General features: G+C 35.3%; 1 pseudogene; it reads right to left on the bottom strand.

Annotated features, from left to right (window-relative positions):
* Positions 1 to 11,594: 11,594 nt before the first annotated feature.
* LOC114053945 lies at positions 11,595 to 13,638 on the bottom strand (annotated as a pseudogene).
* Positions 13,639 to 18,066: the final 4,428 nt, after the last annotated feature.

Below are 18,066 nucleotides of genomic sequence, written 5' to 3' on the forward strand. Positions count from 1 at the left end.
CTCAATAAAGAAATAATCAAAGGTTATGATCAGAGAGTTCTAAAAGAAATACTAACTGTCCACTATCATATAAAAAAAAGTTTCAAATCACTAAGGTCAAGAAAAATGCAGAATAAAAAAATATCCTGAGATGTTTGCTTCATACCCATCAGTCTGGCAAAGATGACAAAGGAAGAAGTTGTTAAAAGGTTCTTGGGAAGAAAGGAAAACTAAATCATGGCTGATGGAAACATCAGTTGGTTAAACTATCCTTAATTAACAAACTAATATTAATTAAGAATTACTAATTCTCACTTTTTAATTAATTACTTAAGAACAAGTGATTCTTAAGTAATTAATTCATCAAAAAATCTATTAAAACATCTATTATATTCCAAGCACAATGCTAAAACCAAACAAAGAGCAACAGAAGCATTTGGGAATGATTGCTTGTTTTATGTCTTTCATGTCCCTGGGTTGGGGTGCTTTAAGTCTGGATAAGAGAAAGCTTAGAGCATACATAAAAGTATGAGTAGCTGTTAAGCTATTGCCTACAAGTTGAATTGGGTTTGTTCTAATTGATTTCAAGAAGAATAGTCATAATGGACAGAATATACAGAAGGGTAGATTTCAGCTCATATGAAGGAAAGCTGCCTACCAATTCAACTATCCCAAAGAAAAATGAAATTGCTTGGAAGGTAGTGAGTTAATTATCATTATGTATCATACATTTCCTATGTGCAAAGTTCAGAAGTAGGTATAAAGAAAAATAAATCTTTGTTCTGAAGATATTCACAGTGTATTAGAATACAAAAAGTGATGAAATTTGGATTAAAAACATAGTAAAATGAAAACTAGTGGTCTAAAAACTTCTGATTTTTGTTCCTAGTCTCTCATAACTGATTGTTTCCTACTTCATCCTTTTCTATGGCATCTTTTTCTGATTGTTTTTCTTGGATTTTCTGAGCCTGGAAACTTTTGTGCTAGGCATTTCAGTAGTAGGTACATTCTAGCCAATTCCAAGCACCTCTCTCCTTGTGACATCAGATATGAAAAACAAATCTGAAAGTCCTCTTATAAAACTCATATATGTCTGACTTAGTAAGGGTTTCCCATTAACTGACCTAGTTTATGACCCATCTCTCCATGCATACAGAGCCAAAGTTTGTTCATCTGTTGCCTAGTCTTTTAGGTTTTGATTCCTTTTAGGTTTGTGGAGGTTTGTTTTTACCTGGCATCTATTTTTATCAGAAGGAATGGCAGGAGAACTAAGAGAGTCAAGACTGAACAGAATCCTTTCTATGGAACTATTACTGAATTTCTTTCTGTAATCTGGAGACCACCGTGCTCCAAATACAGTTGCATCCACTTTGCTGGTATCCTTATTTTATTGCTCCTACCTCCCACTCTGTACTCCGCCCCTAGGGATACCATTAAGCTTTCTACTGTGTAAGTTAAATTCACCAAATGAAGGCCTCTTACTTTTAGCATCACTGGTTAGTTTGACTTTTTTGTGTGTAACTTGTGGAAGTCTTTAAAGTTCCATGAAGATTATAATGGACAGGAACATGAATCAATGAATGAAGATTATATTTTAAAAAGCTTAATGATATTCCTTTGAAATTGAGCCACAGGTAGGAAATGTGAACTACAATTGTATTTGCCTTATCAATCTCTTAGTTAACAATAAAATAAAATTAATCTTTATATGGCATTTACCCAAGGATAAGTTAAGAGTGAGTTCCTCATGTTAAGAAACCAATAATAGTTCTATCATAGAATTATATACATAGGAAAATGTTAATTCTAAAAGATACATTTTCTTATTCTTATAATTCTTTTTAAAAAATTAGAGGAGAAAACTGAGGATCTCATTTTGAATCTCAATGATAAATGAAGATGACTTTTCTATTACTTATATAATCCCAGTTCATAGCTATTGATTTTATTAGTTCCATCTATTGAACAGAGAGTTTCTTCTTGGTGACCCCATAGAAATAATTGTTCACTACTCACTGAATTGTCAAACCTAATCCCTGAACTGAGAGTATGATTAGCCTCATTAACTTTTGCTTTATTCAGCAATGGTTGCTATAAGAAAATAAAAAGCCTAAACATAATTTATGGTGAGTGCCCATGATGATCAAAACAAAATCTGAAGTACAAGTGGAAAAGAGCCATTGCTGGAAAGTAGTACCCTACAAATGGCTGGTCCAACTGGGGAGATGATATGTGACATTCTGAACCTTATTCTCTCACAAGCTCTGAGAACACTGGAATTAATCACATTGGAGTAAATAGCACCACTTGAACTTTACAGTAGCATTAAAAGGAACATTTCTAAAGGGCTGTTATAAGATACACAACATCCAGAAAGTGACTGTGACTTCAAATCCTTTTTAGAACTTCATAAAGAAAGATTAGGTCTGATTCTATTGGTCAATAGAGTTACTAGTTTTTTTTTTTTTTTTTTTTTTTAAGAAGGATCGTGTCTTTTTTTCCGCAGAATAATTGAGATTCATTAACAATGAAGATTTCAATAGATGTCTTCTTTATAACCTGATAATGTTTGGTTACCTCCAGACTCATCAGCCAGTAGATCAGCTCATTTTCTCCCTACATGGTTTCATGCTCTCCATTACATGATTGAAAATGTTTTCCTATTAATAATTGTTGCTCCTGGGTTTTCCCCCTTGGACCTTCTTGGACTTAGGTTTAATTCAGGTGTTCTTTGTTTATTGTTGCTATGGTTCCTATTGATATAATAATTTATCAGTACTAGCTTTCTTTTCCCCACCGAGTGCAAAAAATGGGTGGTACTATGGAAAGAATTTTGGTTTTGAAGGCAGAGGGCCTGTGTTCAAATGCTGCAAAAAGTGAAGCAATCTCTGCCCTCCAGAGTTTATAATCTAATTTTAATAAAGCAATATGTACACAGATAATTAAAATATATGCAAAAAGTAAGACAAAGTAATAGAGCGGAAACATCCTTCTGATCTACCCCATCAGACAGTACTTGGGGGCTAGGCTTTGGGCCTAGTAGCAAAACATACTTCTGGAGCATGCTAGGGTTTTCAGAGCTTTTTTGTTAGAACAATTCTGTAAGTAGGTCATGTAAGTATTACTCTTCCACTCTGGAGAGTGGAAATTGAAGGATAGAGGAAATTGAAGTTCACAGAGGTTAAATTATTTGCCCACAGCACACAGTTAGGAAGTATCTAAACCTTGATTTAAGCTCAGTTTTCCTAACTCCAAGTCCAGCCCTTTATCCACCAATCAGTTAAAGTGCCAGACATTGTGCTAATTGCTGGAGATACAAAGGCAAAAAAAGGTCCTTCCTCTTAAGGAGCTCACAATTTAATGAGTAAAGCAACTTGCAAACAACTATATCTAAACAAGAGATGGCACTGGATAAATTGGATGTGGTCAACCTGAGAGAAAGTACTAACATTATAAAAGGCTTCTTGGAGAATGTAGGATTTACCCTGGAACCTGAAAGCAGACAGGGAAGCCAGGAGGTAAAGATGAAGAGAGAATTTTAGGCTTGAGAGGCATCTAGTAAAAATGCTCATAGTGGGGAGATGGTGTGTCTTAGGTGAGAAGCAGCAAGGATGACAGTGTCACTTGCTCACAGAGTACAAGGAGATGAGTGAGTTATAATAATGATAGCATATGGTCAGTTTGTGAAGAACTTTGAATGTCAAACAGCATTTTATGTTTGATATCGGAGGTAATCCGGGTACACTAGAATTTACTAATAAAATGCTGTTCCATGGTGTTCAAGTACCAGCTCAAAAAGTCAGGAGTCAATTGCCCCTGGGCAAGAGGCTTCCATTCTCTGATCCTAATTTTTCATCTGCAAAATGGAGATTACAGCTGCACTCCCCACCTCACAAATTCCTTGTGAAGTATTTGCTTGATGCATCTTAAAATACCAAAAGCAAATAAACAAACAAAAAGAGAAAATTATCAGGTGCTAAAGCTGGGGCTAGGCAGATTATCTGTAGCTATTAAGTAACCGAGTCACCATTTTTATTTTCCATCCTATCTCCAAATATCCCATTCTTTTCAAGCTGTCCCTAAAGCTGCTTTATAATTCATATCAGGACCTCAGCTGGCTTCTTTTTCTGAAGCTTTTCATTCAATGGGTAGGTGGTGATGAGGAATGGAGGACAGGGAAGCTAAGTGAGAGAAGTATGATGTAGGTATTCCTATACTTCGAATATGGGGAAGAGCTTGAATATCATCATTATTATTCCAGGTTTTTGTCTTGTAGTTTTGAAATAATTTTAGTAGTTCCTTAGTAGTTTTTCTGTAGATTGTCAGAAATAAGTGAATATTTGTGTAAAGTGATGAATTTCTCTATGTTTCCTTGTTATTTAAAGTTAGCATTCCATTTTTTTTGTCTATTAAATTTTGGTATCTGATATTTCATGATTTATACATTTTATGACAGGTTTCTACAGCAAGATTAATCAAGGTCTTCAATGTTCTTTTACTTGAATGTACTCACATTTCCCATCCCAGCTATTTGCCTCCATGCTAGCTACATTTCTGCAGCTGAATGTTTCCTTCCTCATTACTTATTGCTGCCATAGTCTCTACTGTGGAGTAGTTCTGCTCTGTTGCTTTTGGTTTAGCATCTGGAGATGAATATGAAGCTATTTAAAAATCTATATTCTTAAGTATTATCTCTCATTAATCACAATTAAAAATTCTTCATTTTACATATTTACTTTACCTAGTCTTTTTATAGAATTGAAAAATTGAGCTAAATAAAATATTTAGTTAACAGTATGAAATACTCACTTTTAAATATAATTTGTAGGGGAATTGTCTACATTTGTCAAAATATCCAGTTCAAATTGGGAACTTTAAATATTTTAAACTCTTGTTATCCACATGATTAGCTCAAATGTCTCCATTTTCAGAGAACTATACTAGAAGGAGCATGAAATTTAGAATGGGAAAACTGTAAGATTAAATCTCAACTCTGGTACTTACTGGGTGTGACCTTGGTTTCCTCAGTTGTAAAATAAGGTGGTACTAAATGGTCTCTGAGGTCTTTTCTAGTTATAAAGCCTATGAGCATGAGTTAAAAACACCTAGACTACTGAAGTAGACACTGCAAATAATTTTACCTCTCTCTGTAAACAGTTAACCTTTAATTTAATTAATTACAGCTTTCTTATCCTCTTAACTTCTATTTACATTCCAGACAGAGAAATTCCAAACACTTAGGCAGAGTATTTTAATCCCAGAATAGTGCAGATTACAGAGAAAAATTAAATACAGAGGCAGGGTGGGAAATCAGACAGCTTCTTACCTCCTCTTGTTGGGTTTATCACTAAGTGACTTCATTATTTTATTTGAAAGACCTAGAGAAGATATTCTTTTTTAAATGTATTTTTATTACATTAAATATTTCCCAATTACATTTAAAAGTCTTTAACATTCATTTTTTAAAAAATTGAATTCCAAATTCTCTCCCTCCTTCCCACCTTTTCCCCATCCATTGAGAATGCAAGTTATATGATATTGATTATACATGTGAAGTTATGCAAAATATATTTCCATATTAGGCATGTTGTAAAGTAAATATGTGAAAAAGCAAGAAAAATAAAGAAAGTAAAAATGTACGCTTCAATATACACCCAGAATTCATCAGTCCTCTCTCTGGAGGTAGACAGCATTTTTTTTATCATGCTTCCTTTGTATTGTCTTGGATCATTATCTTGATCAGAGTATTTAAGTCTTTCACAGTTGATCATCCTTACAATATTGCCGCTACTGTTTGCAATGTTCACCTGGTTCTTCTTATTTCACTTTTAGAGCAGATATTCTTAATGTTTTCTTGTGTTATGGACATCTTTGGAAGTCTGGTGAAGCTGATGTATCCCTTCTTGATTTTAAATGCATAAAATAACAAAGCAATATGTTAAATCAAAATACCATGTTAGAAAGAAATATTCATGGACCCTAGGATAAGAACCACTGCTGCACATCAGACATGCATGCCATGCTCTATGATTTTAGCTATTTGGAGATTTGGAGACTCATAATCAGTGAATTTTATAGATAGAAAAGACCTAAAAATAATCCCTACTACAACCTATCCAATAAGGTGCCATCAGACTTCTGCCTGAAGGTCTCCAGAGAAGGGAAATCTACTATGTCCCTAAGACAATCCATTCTACTTGAGCTATAGTTGCTAGAAAGTCTGTTTTTCCTGACATTGAGCATACTTCTTCTTCTTTGCAAGTTCTACACATTGCTCATGTGTATCACCTCTGGGATCAAAAAGATCAAATTACTCTCATACTTGAAAAATAGAATTGTATACAAACATGGAAGGAATACTGAAAGTGGGAAGAGAGGGAAGAAAACACTTACTAAGTGTTTACTATGGGCCACACAGTGCTAAGGACTTAAAAAAATGTTATCTCTTAATAATAATAATAATAATCCTCAAAACAACCCTGTGAGGTAGATGCTATTATTATCCTCATTTTACAGTTGAGGAAACAGAGACAGATAGAAGGCAAATGATTTGCACACTTAAGTGGTAAGTATCTGAGTCCAGATTTGAACTTAGGTCTTCATGACTTTAGGCTCAGCAGGTCAGTTGATCTTCATTTTCATCTAAACTAGTCAAAACAGGGAAAAGCACAAATGCATTCCAAAAGTTTAGTATAGAAATACATGAAAATCAGTGAAGAAACAGATAGAAACAGGGAAAAGGGGAATAGGAATGTGAGAGGGAAAGCATAATTAAGGAAATTAGTCATGAGCAAAACAAACCTTAAGTTTGGAAAGAGGACAATAGCAAAAATGGTTAGAAAGAAAAATGAAAAGGTAGTAACTTGAAAATATAAGAAGAATAGTAAAAAGAGGAAAATGTATAAGAGAATAGCATGGAGGGAAATCAACAGTTAACTATCCTAACTATGAATGTGAATGGTATACACTAACCCACAAAATAGAAGAGGTTAGCAAAATGGATAAGAAAGAAAAATTTACCAATATGTTATTTATAAGAAACATACTTGAAACATAAAAAAGTCACACAGCATACAAAAACAGGGATTAGAAAAAAATCTATTATTCCTCAGATGTGTATACACACACACACACACACACACGCACAAACGCACACATGTAGTAATTATTTCAGACAAGGAAACATCAAAAACAGACAATTAAAAGACACAAAGTAGAAACCTATATTTCCCTGAAATTATTGTAGATATTACATTATATATATATATAATATTACAGATAAAATGGATTTCTAAACTTAACATGTGTGTGTTCAAAGTTATAGCTTCTATTTTTTCTTCTCTTCTTTCTTTCTTTCTTTCTTGCCTTCTTTCTTGCTTTCTTTCTTGCTTTCTTTTCTGCTTTCTTTCTTCTTTTTTATTTTTTTGGCTAGGCAACGGGATTACTTGCCCAGGTAGTAAGTGTTATGTGTCTGAGGCCGGAGTTGAACTCAGGTCCTCCTGAATCTAGGGCCAGTGCTCTATCCACTGCATTACCTAGCTGCCCCACCAAAATTATAGTTTCTAAATATTAAAAGAAAAATTGTATGAATCTGAATGAGAAATAGATATTAAAACAGTGCGGGGGGGACTCAATTTACCCTATTATCCTTAGATAAATCTAACCAAAAAAATGAGAAAAAAATTAAGAATCTAAATATATTTTATTAATATTTAATTACTGTTATTACAAAAAAGAAAAAGAACAGATCAAGGATTGGACAAAGCAAGAAAAAATTGTAGAAAATGAACAATTTTTAAAATCATGATTAAACACCAAAATTGAAATCCTGAAAAATTAAAGAAGAGATTGGTAAAATTGAAAAAAAGTTTTGGATTAATAAACTAAGTAGAGCTGTTCAAAAGAAAACTAATAAAATAGCCCATTAGATAAGCTGATTAAAAATAAGTTGAAAACCAAATTGTTAACATGAAAAAATGAAAAAAAGAGAATTCACAACAAATTAATAAGAAATTAAAAATTTTATCAGAAACTATTTTGCCCACTTATTATATGCCAACAAACCAAAAAGCCTAAATGAAACAAATTAATATTTTCAGAAATACAAAATACCCACATTTACAGAAAATAAGCAGAGAATTTAAGCAACTTAATTTCAGACTGAGAAACTGAACAAACCATAAATGAACTTCTAAAGAAATATCTCCAGGACCAGATGAATTTACAAGACAATTTGATCAAATATTCAAATAATAATTAATTCCACTATTACATAAGCTATTTAAGAAAATAGCAAAAGAAGAGATCCTACCAAATTATTTCTGTAACACAAATATGGTCTTGATATATTAACCATGAAAATCAAAAGTGAACAAAGAAAACTAGAAACCTTAATGCACATAGATACTAAATTTTTTAATAAATTCTTGGCAAAGAAGCCCACTGTTACCCTCTCCCACCCCAAATTTAAAAAATTCAATCAATAAAATATTTGTAATGAAAGGACACAGTCAAGGAACACAAACTGCCACACTGTCCATGTCCCAAAATATAATTTTTATTCTACCATCACCTCTTGGTAAGGAGGCAGATTGCACAGATCTTGATAAATCCCTGATTTACTGGTTATCATTACAACAATAAGAGGTGGGATGTCTTGCCAAGTAGTTGGCCTTCACAATGTTTTTATTGTTATCAATTACTCCCTGTAGTCTATATTAGTCCATATAGCTGTTCCGGGCTTCACTGAAATTGCCTGTGTTTTATGACATTATCTTTCAATAATATTCACATACCAAAATTTGTTCAGTTGTTGCCTCATTTATTATAGGATGCACATCTAACTTTTTTAGTTCTTTGACATAACAAAAAGAGGTGGTATCAATATTTTTGTACATGTGGGTCCTTTTCCTTTCTCGGAAGGTATGTGCCCTCTAGTGGTATCACTGAGACAAAAATTTTGTAATTTGGAGGGAATTTCACAGCTTTACCTACAGTAAATTGATGTGTCTGTTTTCCCAGAACCCTTCCAACACTTTTAATTTTTTTTCTTTTCATCTGTGTCACTTACATGGGGGCAAAGTAGACAGACTGAGAGTTGATCTAATTTGCATTTAACTAATTGTTGATTTGGACCATTTTTGCTTATGCTTCTTTTTCTTTAAATTAAATTTATTTTCTCCCCATTGATCTCCCTTCTGTGAGGTAAAAAGAAAAAAAAATACAAAACTCTCAAGTACAAAATGAAGGAAAACAATTCCTTACTATATTTGCAATGTTCATTTTCTTACCACTTTTACCAATCTGAAAATCTTTCTAATTATTAGTGATTTGGATTAGTGATTGTAGATGTAGAGTTTTTTTTCTTATAATCATTGATAACTTGCATTTTTTCCTTTGAAAATTGATTGTTGGGACAGCTAGGTGTTGCAGTGGATAGAGCACTGGCCCTGAAGTCAGGAGTACCTGAGCTCAAATCTGGCCTCAGACCAAACACTTGACACTTACTAGCTGTGTGACCCTGGGCAAGTCACTTAACCCCAACTGCCTAAAAAAAACAAAACAAAAAGGAAATTGATTGTTCATAGCTTTGGACCATGCCTATTGTAGCCATTCTTTATATGCTTGTATAGAACAAGTGTGCATTCTTTATAGACTTTAAACATGGGGCTTTTTTGAGGGAAACTTGCTGCAAATGTGTTTCCTAGTTAATTGCTTCCCTTTAAAGTTTAGATGTGTTGTTGGGTTTTTTATATGATGAAAATTGACCATTTAATTGTTTGTGATTCTTTCTATCCCTTGTTTGAAGAAGAGATCTTCCACTACCCATGAATGTATTTTCCTCATGCTTCCTCTAATTTCTTGAGGTGACCTTTTCTATCGAAGTCGTGTGTTATCAGGAGTTAATCTTAGTCTACAGTGTGATTCTTATCAACAGTGGTCCATATCTATTTCCTGCCCACTACTTTGCAGTGTTTCCAACATTTTGTAGTGCTTAGTAAGTCTTTGGATTAATTGGACACAAGGTTACTCTATTCATCTTCTTTTGTATATTATATACCTGACCTCTTCAGTTTCTCAAGATCTGTATTTCTAAGTAGTCTGGTATAATTGCAGGTTTGGTCCTACTAGGCTACCTTTCTGGCATATAGGAAGAGACAATGGGGAGGAGACATATGCATGTGCTTTTGATGAGAACACCTATTTAGAGTTAAAAGGGAGCATCAAAGCCACTGAATCCAACCTCCTCATTTTAGAGATGAGTATAGTGAGGCACAGAGAGGTGGTTGCTTGCCCAGACTTACAGAGCTAGGGAGAATCTGAGTCAGGATTTGAAATCAAGCCGAGATTTGAACTCAAGTCAGGATTTGAACTCAAGTTTTCTCTGATTCTAAACCTAGTGCCCTATTCATCATAAGTAATGACTTCCTCTACTCTGTTCTGAATATCAATTTGAATGAAAAGAAATATGACTAATCTGTTTTAGTCAACTGACTTTACTATAAGATGATTCAAGGAAAGATAATAATAAAATAACTAGTATTTCCATAGTAATTTAAAGTTTGCAAAGTATTTTACAAATATTATACAATTTAATTCTCACCTCAACCCTGGGAGGTAGATACCTTTATTATCCCCACTCTATAGATGGGGAAGCTCAGGGACACACCTAGGAAGTGCCAAAAACTGAATTGGAATTCAGACCATATGGTCCCAAGCACAGCACTACTTCTACTGTGCCACATAGTTGTTTAAATAAATCATTAGTGCAGTGGATAGAGCACCAGCCCTGGCGTCAGGAGAAGCTGAGTTCAAATTTGGCCTCAGACACATAACCCTCACTAACTGTATGACTCTGGGCAAGTCATTAACCCCAATTGCCTCACAAAAAAAATACATAAATAAATAAAAGAAATCATTAAAGAAATTAATGTCCAACAGTTATCAAAACATTTATACAAGGACTCTGCTAGTGAGCAATAGGAAACAAACTGAGTATCAATTAATTGGGGAATGGCTGAAGAAATGATAGTCTATGAATGCCATGTAATATTGAGGAGTGATTACAAACATTAGGATTTCAGAGAAAAATCATTACATTTATAAGGTTTTATGCCCAGGATGAAAGTTGGGATGTTTAATGAGGTCTCTCTTTTGTTGGAAGATCTAATGAAGTCTGCTGTAGCCGGAGGCCTTCCCTTGTAAATTAGATCCCTAAGTTTTATCTCCAGCATGATTTCTCCAAAGTATGATCAAGTATGATCTCTAGGGGAAGCCCTTCCCAAAACCATTACCTCTATACGCCTTCATTCCAATAGGAATAAGGTTGTCTACTGACCACTCTCTTCTAGAGAAAAGCATGGCTGTGAACACATTTGTAAGGCTTCTCTCCACAATGAATCCTTTGATAGAAAGTAAGAGGTGATCCTTAGCTGAAAGCCTTCCCACTCTGAGTCCATAGGAAACCATTCCTCAGAATGATTTCTCTGATACTGAAGAAGCTCTGAACTCCATTTGAATGTCTTTTCTTATTCATGACAATGATCGGATTTCTAATGTGAATTCTGAAGTGGAAAATAAGGGATGATTGTTGCCTGAATGAATTACTAACTTGATTATATTCGTAAGGTTTCTCTCAAGTGTGGAACCTCTTCTGTTAAATATGCTGAGTGGTAACTAAAAGCTCTGCCATGTTCATGACTCTCATGAGATTTTTCTCCTGTGTGGATTCTCTGATGTTTAGAAAGATTGGAGCTCAATGTGAAATCATTGCACATTGATTACATTCATAAGATTCCTCTTCAGTGTGGACTTTTTGATGTCTAACAATACTGGTTCGAAACCCTTTCCACACTGATTACATTCCTAGGATTTCAGCCCAATGTGAACTCCCTGATGTAAAGCAAGACTGACTGGAGCTGAATCTCAAAGTCTTTTCATGTTGATTACACCTGTAAGCCTTCTCTCCTGTGTGGATTTTCTGATGTTTAGCAAGATTGGACTTCTGTGTGAAAGCCTTTCCACATTGATTACATTCAAAAGGATTCTCTCCATTGTGGATTTTCTGAGGTTTAGCAAGACTAGACCTCTGTGTTAAGGCTTTTCCACATTGATTATATTCATATGATTTCTCTCCAGGGTAGATTCTCTAATGTGCAGCAAGACTGCAGGAAAACATGAAAGCTTTTCCACATTGGTTATATCCATAAGGCTTTTCTCCATTGTGAATTTTCTGATGTGCAGAAAGATGGGAGCTCTGTGTAAAAGCTTTTCCACATTGATTACAGTCAAAAGGTCTCTCTCCAGTGTGAATTCTCTGATGTTTAGCAAGAATGGAGGTCTCTGTGAAAACCCTTTCACATTGATTACATCCATAAGCCTTCTTTCCAGTGTGGAGTCTCTGATGTCTAGCAAGATGGATGCTGAATCTAAAAGTCTTTCCACATTAATTACATTCAAAAGGTTTCTCTCCAGTGTGGATTTTCTGATGTGCACCAGCCCCTGTGTGTGAAATCCTTTCCACACTGATTACATTCAAAAGGTTTCTTCCGCTGCAGAGTCTCTGATGTCTAGCAAGATAGAAGCTGAATCTGAAAGCCTTTCCACATTGATTACATTCAAAAGGTTTCTCTCTAGTATGGATTCTCTGATGGCCAATAAGGAGTGATTTGTAGCAGACAGCCTTCCCACATTCATTAGATTTTAAAAAACTTTTTCTCCAGTATGAATCTTCTGAGGTCTATGAAGATCTGAATTCCAACCAAAGGACTTCCCCCACTGATGACATGTATATCTTTTCATTCCAGGGTGAAATCTAGGATAGTAAGGAAGAGATGAGTGATGGAATGAGGTTGCTTCACATCCATTATATTCATCAGGCTCCTTCCTAATGTGAATTTGCTGATGAGCAATGAGCTTAGAGTTTTGACTCAAGGCTTTCCCACATTTATTACTTATGTAAAGCATTTCTCTATTATCCTTTTTCTGATATCTGATGAGGTCTGAACACCAGTTGGAGGCCACTTTCCATTGATTACCTGGATGCATTTGCATTTCAGGAGACTTCTCATGGGACTGAAAGAGCTCTACCTGTTCAATAAAGCATTTGCTATATTCACTATCCTGAAAAAAATCATTCCCTAAGGTCATTTTTTACAGCGATTTAGGACTGAGGGTTGAATCTCTTTCCAATTTCATCAAAATCACAATCATTCTTTGGATTTTTATCTACCTTGATATTAGAGTGAAGGATTTCTCTCAAACTAAAGTCACAGAGACCATCATTCATGAATCTTTGCAGGTCACATTCTTCCAAAAAATTCCCCAGCTTTCCAGTCATCTCATTTATTTACAACCTGGTCTACATCAAAGAACAGAAGATTCTTTACATTCTCCAGCATGGCCTCTTTGTACAACTCTTACTGAGAATGGTGCAAGAGGCACCATTTCCTTGAATATCACCAACTCCTGGGGTGATGGTCTCTGGGACCAAGGGGCCATTCTCTCTTGTTTTAGGCTTTTTCCTTGGAACAGGCTTTGCTTATCTACAAGCTGACTTTCTTTGGCTAAAGACTCTGGGTTCTTTGATGTCTTCTCAGTCTGGCTAGAGAGTTGAATGAAGATAGATAGTGGCTGCTCCCTGGAATCTCCATTTAACATTTTAAAGAACAAATAACTATCTGATATCTTTTAAAATACTCTTATGTTGCCTACCACAAACATATTTATAGTTTGTTGAACTTCCACAATTTGGTACAGGTTATATCTTAGACAAAAACCAAAACCAAATAACAGGACTAAGCATAAAAGACAAATAATAAATGTTGTTGATGGACTGACAAATCGCTCAAGCTAGAAAAAAATTTCTCAAGGCTTCCTACAGTTAATGGTAGAATAATCAGGTGGTAAATTTATATCATAGTATGACAATACTGGGATTCATACCAGATACTGTTTTGGTTCTTTTTGCACGTCTTATACCCTTGAATATTTAGTTCAACCCTTACTTCACCCCTTTTCAAAGAACGAAAACTGATTTTGCGCAGGTGGTTGAATAGCCTTCCTAACTTGTCAGCCACAGATTCAACAGCTACTCTGATATAATTGTTTTGACAACCACTGAGCAATGTACAATTTACATCAGGATCAGCATGGATGAGCTTTTGCTTTTTCAGGTAATGAAAATATTTTTGGAAGCTTCCCAGTATGGAAAAAGGGCTTATAACCTCCAAAGCAAAAAGAATAACTGGTTGTGAATCTGGCTCATATTGTGTTATTTTTCTATGTACCTTTGTGTTTTCCTATCTAGGCCTTTTGCGTTTTCTATTTATGGTTTTGTTTTTAGAGTATAAAAAAAGAGAGAAAGGAATAGATGAGCTGGAGCACTGGAAGTAGAAAGAAAAGCCATTTGAAGATTGAACTAATTCTTCAGAGAAACAAAAAGAAAACCTCACATTGAAAGCAGATGAGGGGAAGACAGTGTAGCAGATTGTGGTGCTGAAAATCATGATGCTTTGCCATGCTAACATCATGGAAAGCCAATTTTTCACATTGCAGTTTGGTTTAAACAAGAGTTTTGAGACTGAAATAGTTGCAAACTTCACAACCTGGAAAATGAGTTTTAAATGCCAATGGGATTATGGAACATTCTTTGTTTTTGCATCAAACAAAACTTATAAATAGCCTCAGGATATTCTGTCATTTTTTACTTCAGGTTCATAATAAGATCTTTCTGTATACCCATGTAAATAGGAGGGAGAAGTCAATATAAAATTATTGATTACAAGTTGAATTCTTCTTTAATATTTCCAAATTTCCATGGTCTTTATTTTCTCTTCACTTGGTAGGTCTGCCTCCAACTTGCCAATAATAATCCTTTTGCCTTTCCCTTGTTAATGAACAAAGAACATAGATTTATAGCTTTTGGGGAACTTAGAGGACAACTGACTGATTCATATTATCCCTTCATTTTTACATTTTAAAAAAAACCTAAGGTTCAGAGATGTAACGTGATTTCCTCAGCATCATACAGATAGCAAATGACTGAGTCAAGATTGAACCTAGGTTCCATGGTGGCAAATTTGACCCTCTTTTCATTGTATCAAGGATCACAATAAGGAAGAAGGATTAGATTTTTTTTCTACTTTCCCCTGGAAGTAGGACAAAAATTAGAGGAAGGTGGATTTGTTCTCTATTTAATGAAAATCTTTTAAATGCTTAGAACTATTAAAAAAAATAGGCTACCATGTTGAGAAGGTGAGTAAGGAGAGCATTGAATTAGCAGTCACTGACAAATAATCTTGACCATTCATCTGGAAGTCTTGCACTCTAACTAAGTTGAGCTATTTACCATTAACCAACCATATGTTTGCAGTTTCTTTCTCCTACAAATTCACTCATACCATTCTCTGTGTCTAAAATGCACTAGTTAGGGTGCCCCCCAACTTTGTCTCCATGTAGCTAAATCTTACCAATTCTCCACATCTACTTGATTCTACTTGATTCATGTAATGTCACAAAGGTAAAATGCCTCAGGAGCAAGTGGCTTCTCCATTGCTGGAGATATTCAATCAAATGACTGGATGGTCATTTGTCAGAGTTCTCATAGAGGGGCTTCCTGTTTAAAAATATATTGGAGTCTAAAGTCTCCCATTCTAATCCTCAGATGGTTTAGAAAATTTTGTAAATAATAGTAAAACTGCACATCTTTTTATCTTTATCTTCAAGTCTATTTTCACCCTAATTCTTCAGATAACATTTCTATTTCTATGTTTCTTAAATTCTCCTATGATATTAATTTTCAGTGATAATTTATGCCCTCTTCTATTTACTGTGCTATATGGGAAGAATCCATCTTTTCCATTCCTATGAATGATTATCACAATCATCAAAATAACTCACAAATCTCTAAAAAAGAACATTGATTTCTTGATTTCTCTCTGAGCTGTATCAAATTATCTTCTGGATATCTTCAACTGAATGTACCAATTACATCTCAAACTGAACAAACTGAACTCATCATTCTCCTCACATCTGTCCTTTTGTCCAACACCCCTATTTCTATAGATGACATCATCATTTTCCAAGTAATCTAGCCTCAGTATACTTTGGAGTCATATTCAGCCTGCACCTTTCTCTCCCTTTCATATTAAATCAGTTGCCAGTTCCTGTTGATTCTATCTTTGTAGTGTAAGGGTATACCTTTTTTTTTTACACTTCTGCAAAGTTTAAGATGTTAAAGGGAAAACGCAAAGCCAATGAAACGTAAGAGTGAAACCCTTACAATTGTAAATGAAGCATTCTATATATTGTTGTTTGTCTTTCATTTTTGAAGAGAACCAATGATATCATGGAGCAATGTGTTGACTTGGTCATAAATTGGATTGAAGTGAGGCAGAGTTGCACAAAGTTGTCAGCCTCACTCTTTCAGAGTCATTGATGTCCAGTGACAAGACAAAAGCCAAAACAACTGGCAAAGGCTGTTGGAACAAGTTATCCTCACCCTTCCATTCTACCAGGGAAAGTTTTTGCATGTTTGGGGTAGACATTCCCATCCAACTCATCGATGAATTTGAGGCCTGTCGGTTACTGTCAACCTGGTTTAGCCTGTCTGCCGAGACAGTTTAATAGGACAGGTCCTTTGTGCATGCTACAGCTTCTTGGAGCCACAGGGGAAAGTTGAGTGATAAATAGACACCAAAAGCCAATAAGATATGCTAAAAAAGGTCTTCTGAGGTTTTGAGTTACTCAACTGTACAAGAAAAAGTTAGCAGAAACAGTCAACTTGACCCAGAACACAAACTGCTTCAATACCTTTGACCTTAGCCAATCATTTTTCATAACACCGAAAAGTAATCTGTGAAATGTAAGTGGGTAATCACTTAACCGTAAGTTAGGGTAAGATTCTTCATCAAGGAAACACTGAACAAAGAAATTTATCAAACAGGAGAGACCATACTTCTCCTACCTCCTACCTGAGAGATGAGAAACCTCAGAGTTGAGGTCCTGGAAGAGACTTACTGTCATTCTTAACCTGAGAGGCTCCATCTTTTCAGGAAGAGCACAGGGGTACTCCAACTAAAAAGAGAATTTTCAGAGCCCTGTTGAAAGACCTAGCTGAAATACCTAGTCAATCCTGAAGCAGGGTATGATAGATACTGCAGATAAGCAACAAAGAAGAAATCATCTATGTAAATCTGCCTATCAGACACTTCAGTAAAATAGGAGCAAGTTCAGAATCTGAGTGATCTGTCCATTTTAGTCGGGCAACAGCCACATCCTGTAATGATCCAACCCTGAAGCAATACAATGTGCCCAGGCAGCCCTTCCTTGCAGTGAACTGGTCTTTACAAAAGAGAAGTCATACCCGGCAGCAACTAAATTCAATAGATCCACTGTAGATATAGATGTGCTGAATTGTCCTAGGGAGATTCTGAAGATCACTTGGCAGAATACAATACCAAATACTGAAGTGCTTTCTCAAACTAAACTGCCAAGCATTCAAACTGCTACAGAGAGCACAACTCTGATGATCTGGCCACATTGTTCGAATGCAAAACAATGCTTGCCAAAAAGACTATTTTATGGAGAACTCACACAGGGCAAGCATTCACACAGTGGTCAGAAGAAGTGATACAAGGACACTCTCAAGGTCTCTCTTATGAACTTTGGAATTGATTGTGTGGCATGGGAGAAACTGGTACAGTATCTCTCAGCATGGCATGACCTTATCAGAGAAGGTGCTGTGCTCTATGAGCAAAGCAGAACTGAAATAGCTCAAAAGAAACACAAGATGAGCATATTTAGAGAATCCACCCCAAATGTTTACATGTACTATTTGGACTCGACCTGTGGTAGAGCATTCCGAGTTTGTATTGGTCTGCTCAGCCACAGTCGGATGGACACAATGTAGCTTAACTCTAGCATAGTGATGTCATTTTGGTCCACTTTGAGAATGAAGGACCAACCGACCAGATATGTTCTATGGGGAGTCACTCAGCCTAGCAGCAGAGTTATTTATCCATAACCAAAAATAACACTCCTTCTTTGGTGAATTTGGTAAGTATTCTCCAGAGAAAGAAATGACAC

Source organism: Vombatus ursinus, unplaced genomic scaffold (assembly GCF_900497805.2).
Source record: "Vombatus ursinus unplaced genomic scaffold, bare-nosed wombat genome assembly UNPS02014812.1, whole genome shotgun sequence".
In the NCBI taxonomy this organism is placed as follows: Eukaryota; Metazoa; Chordata; class Mammalia; order Diprotodontia; family Vombatidae; genus Vombatus; species Vombatus ursinus.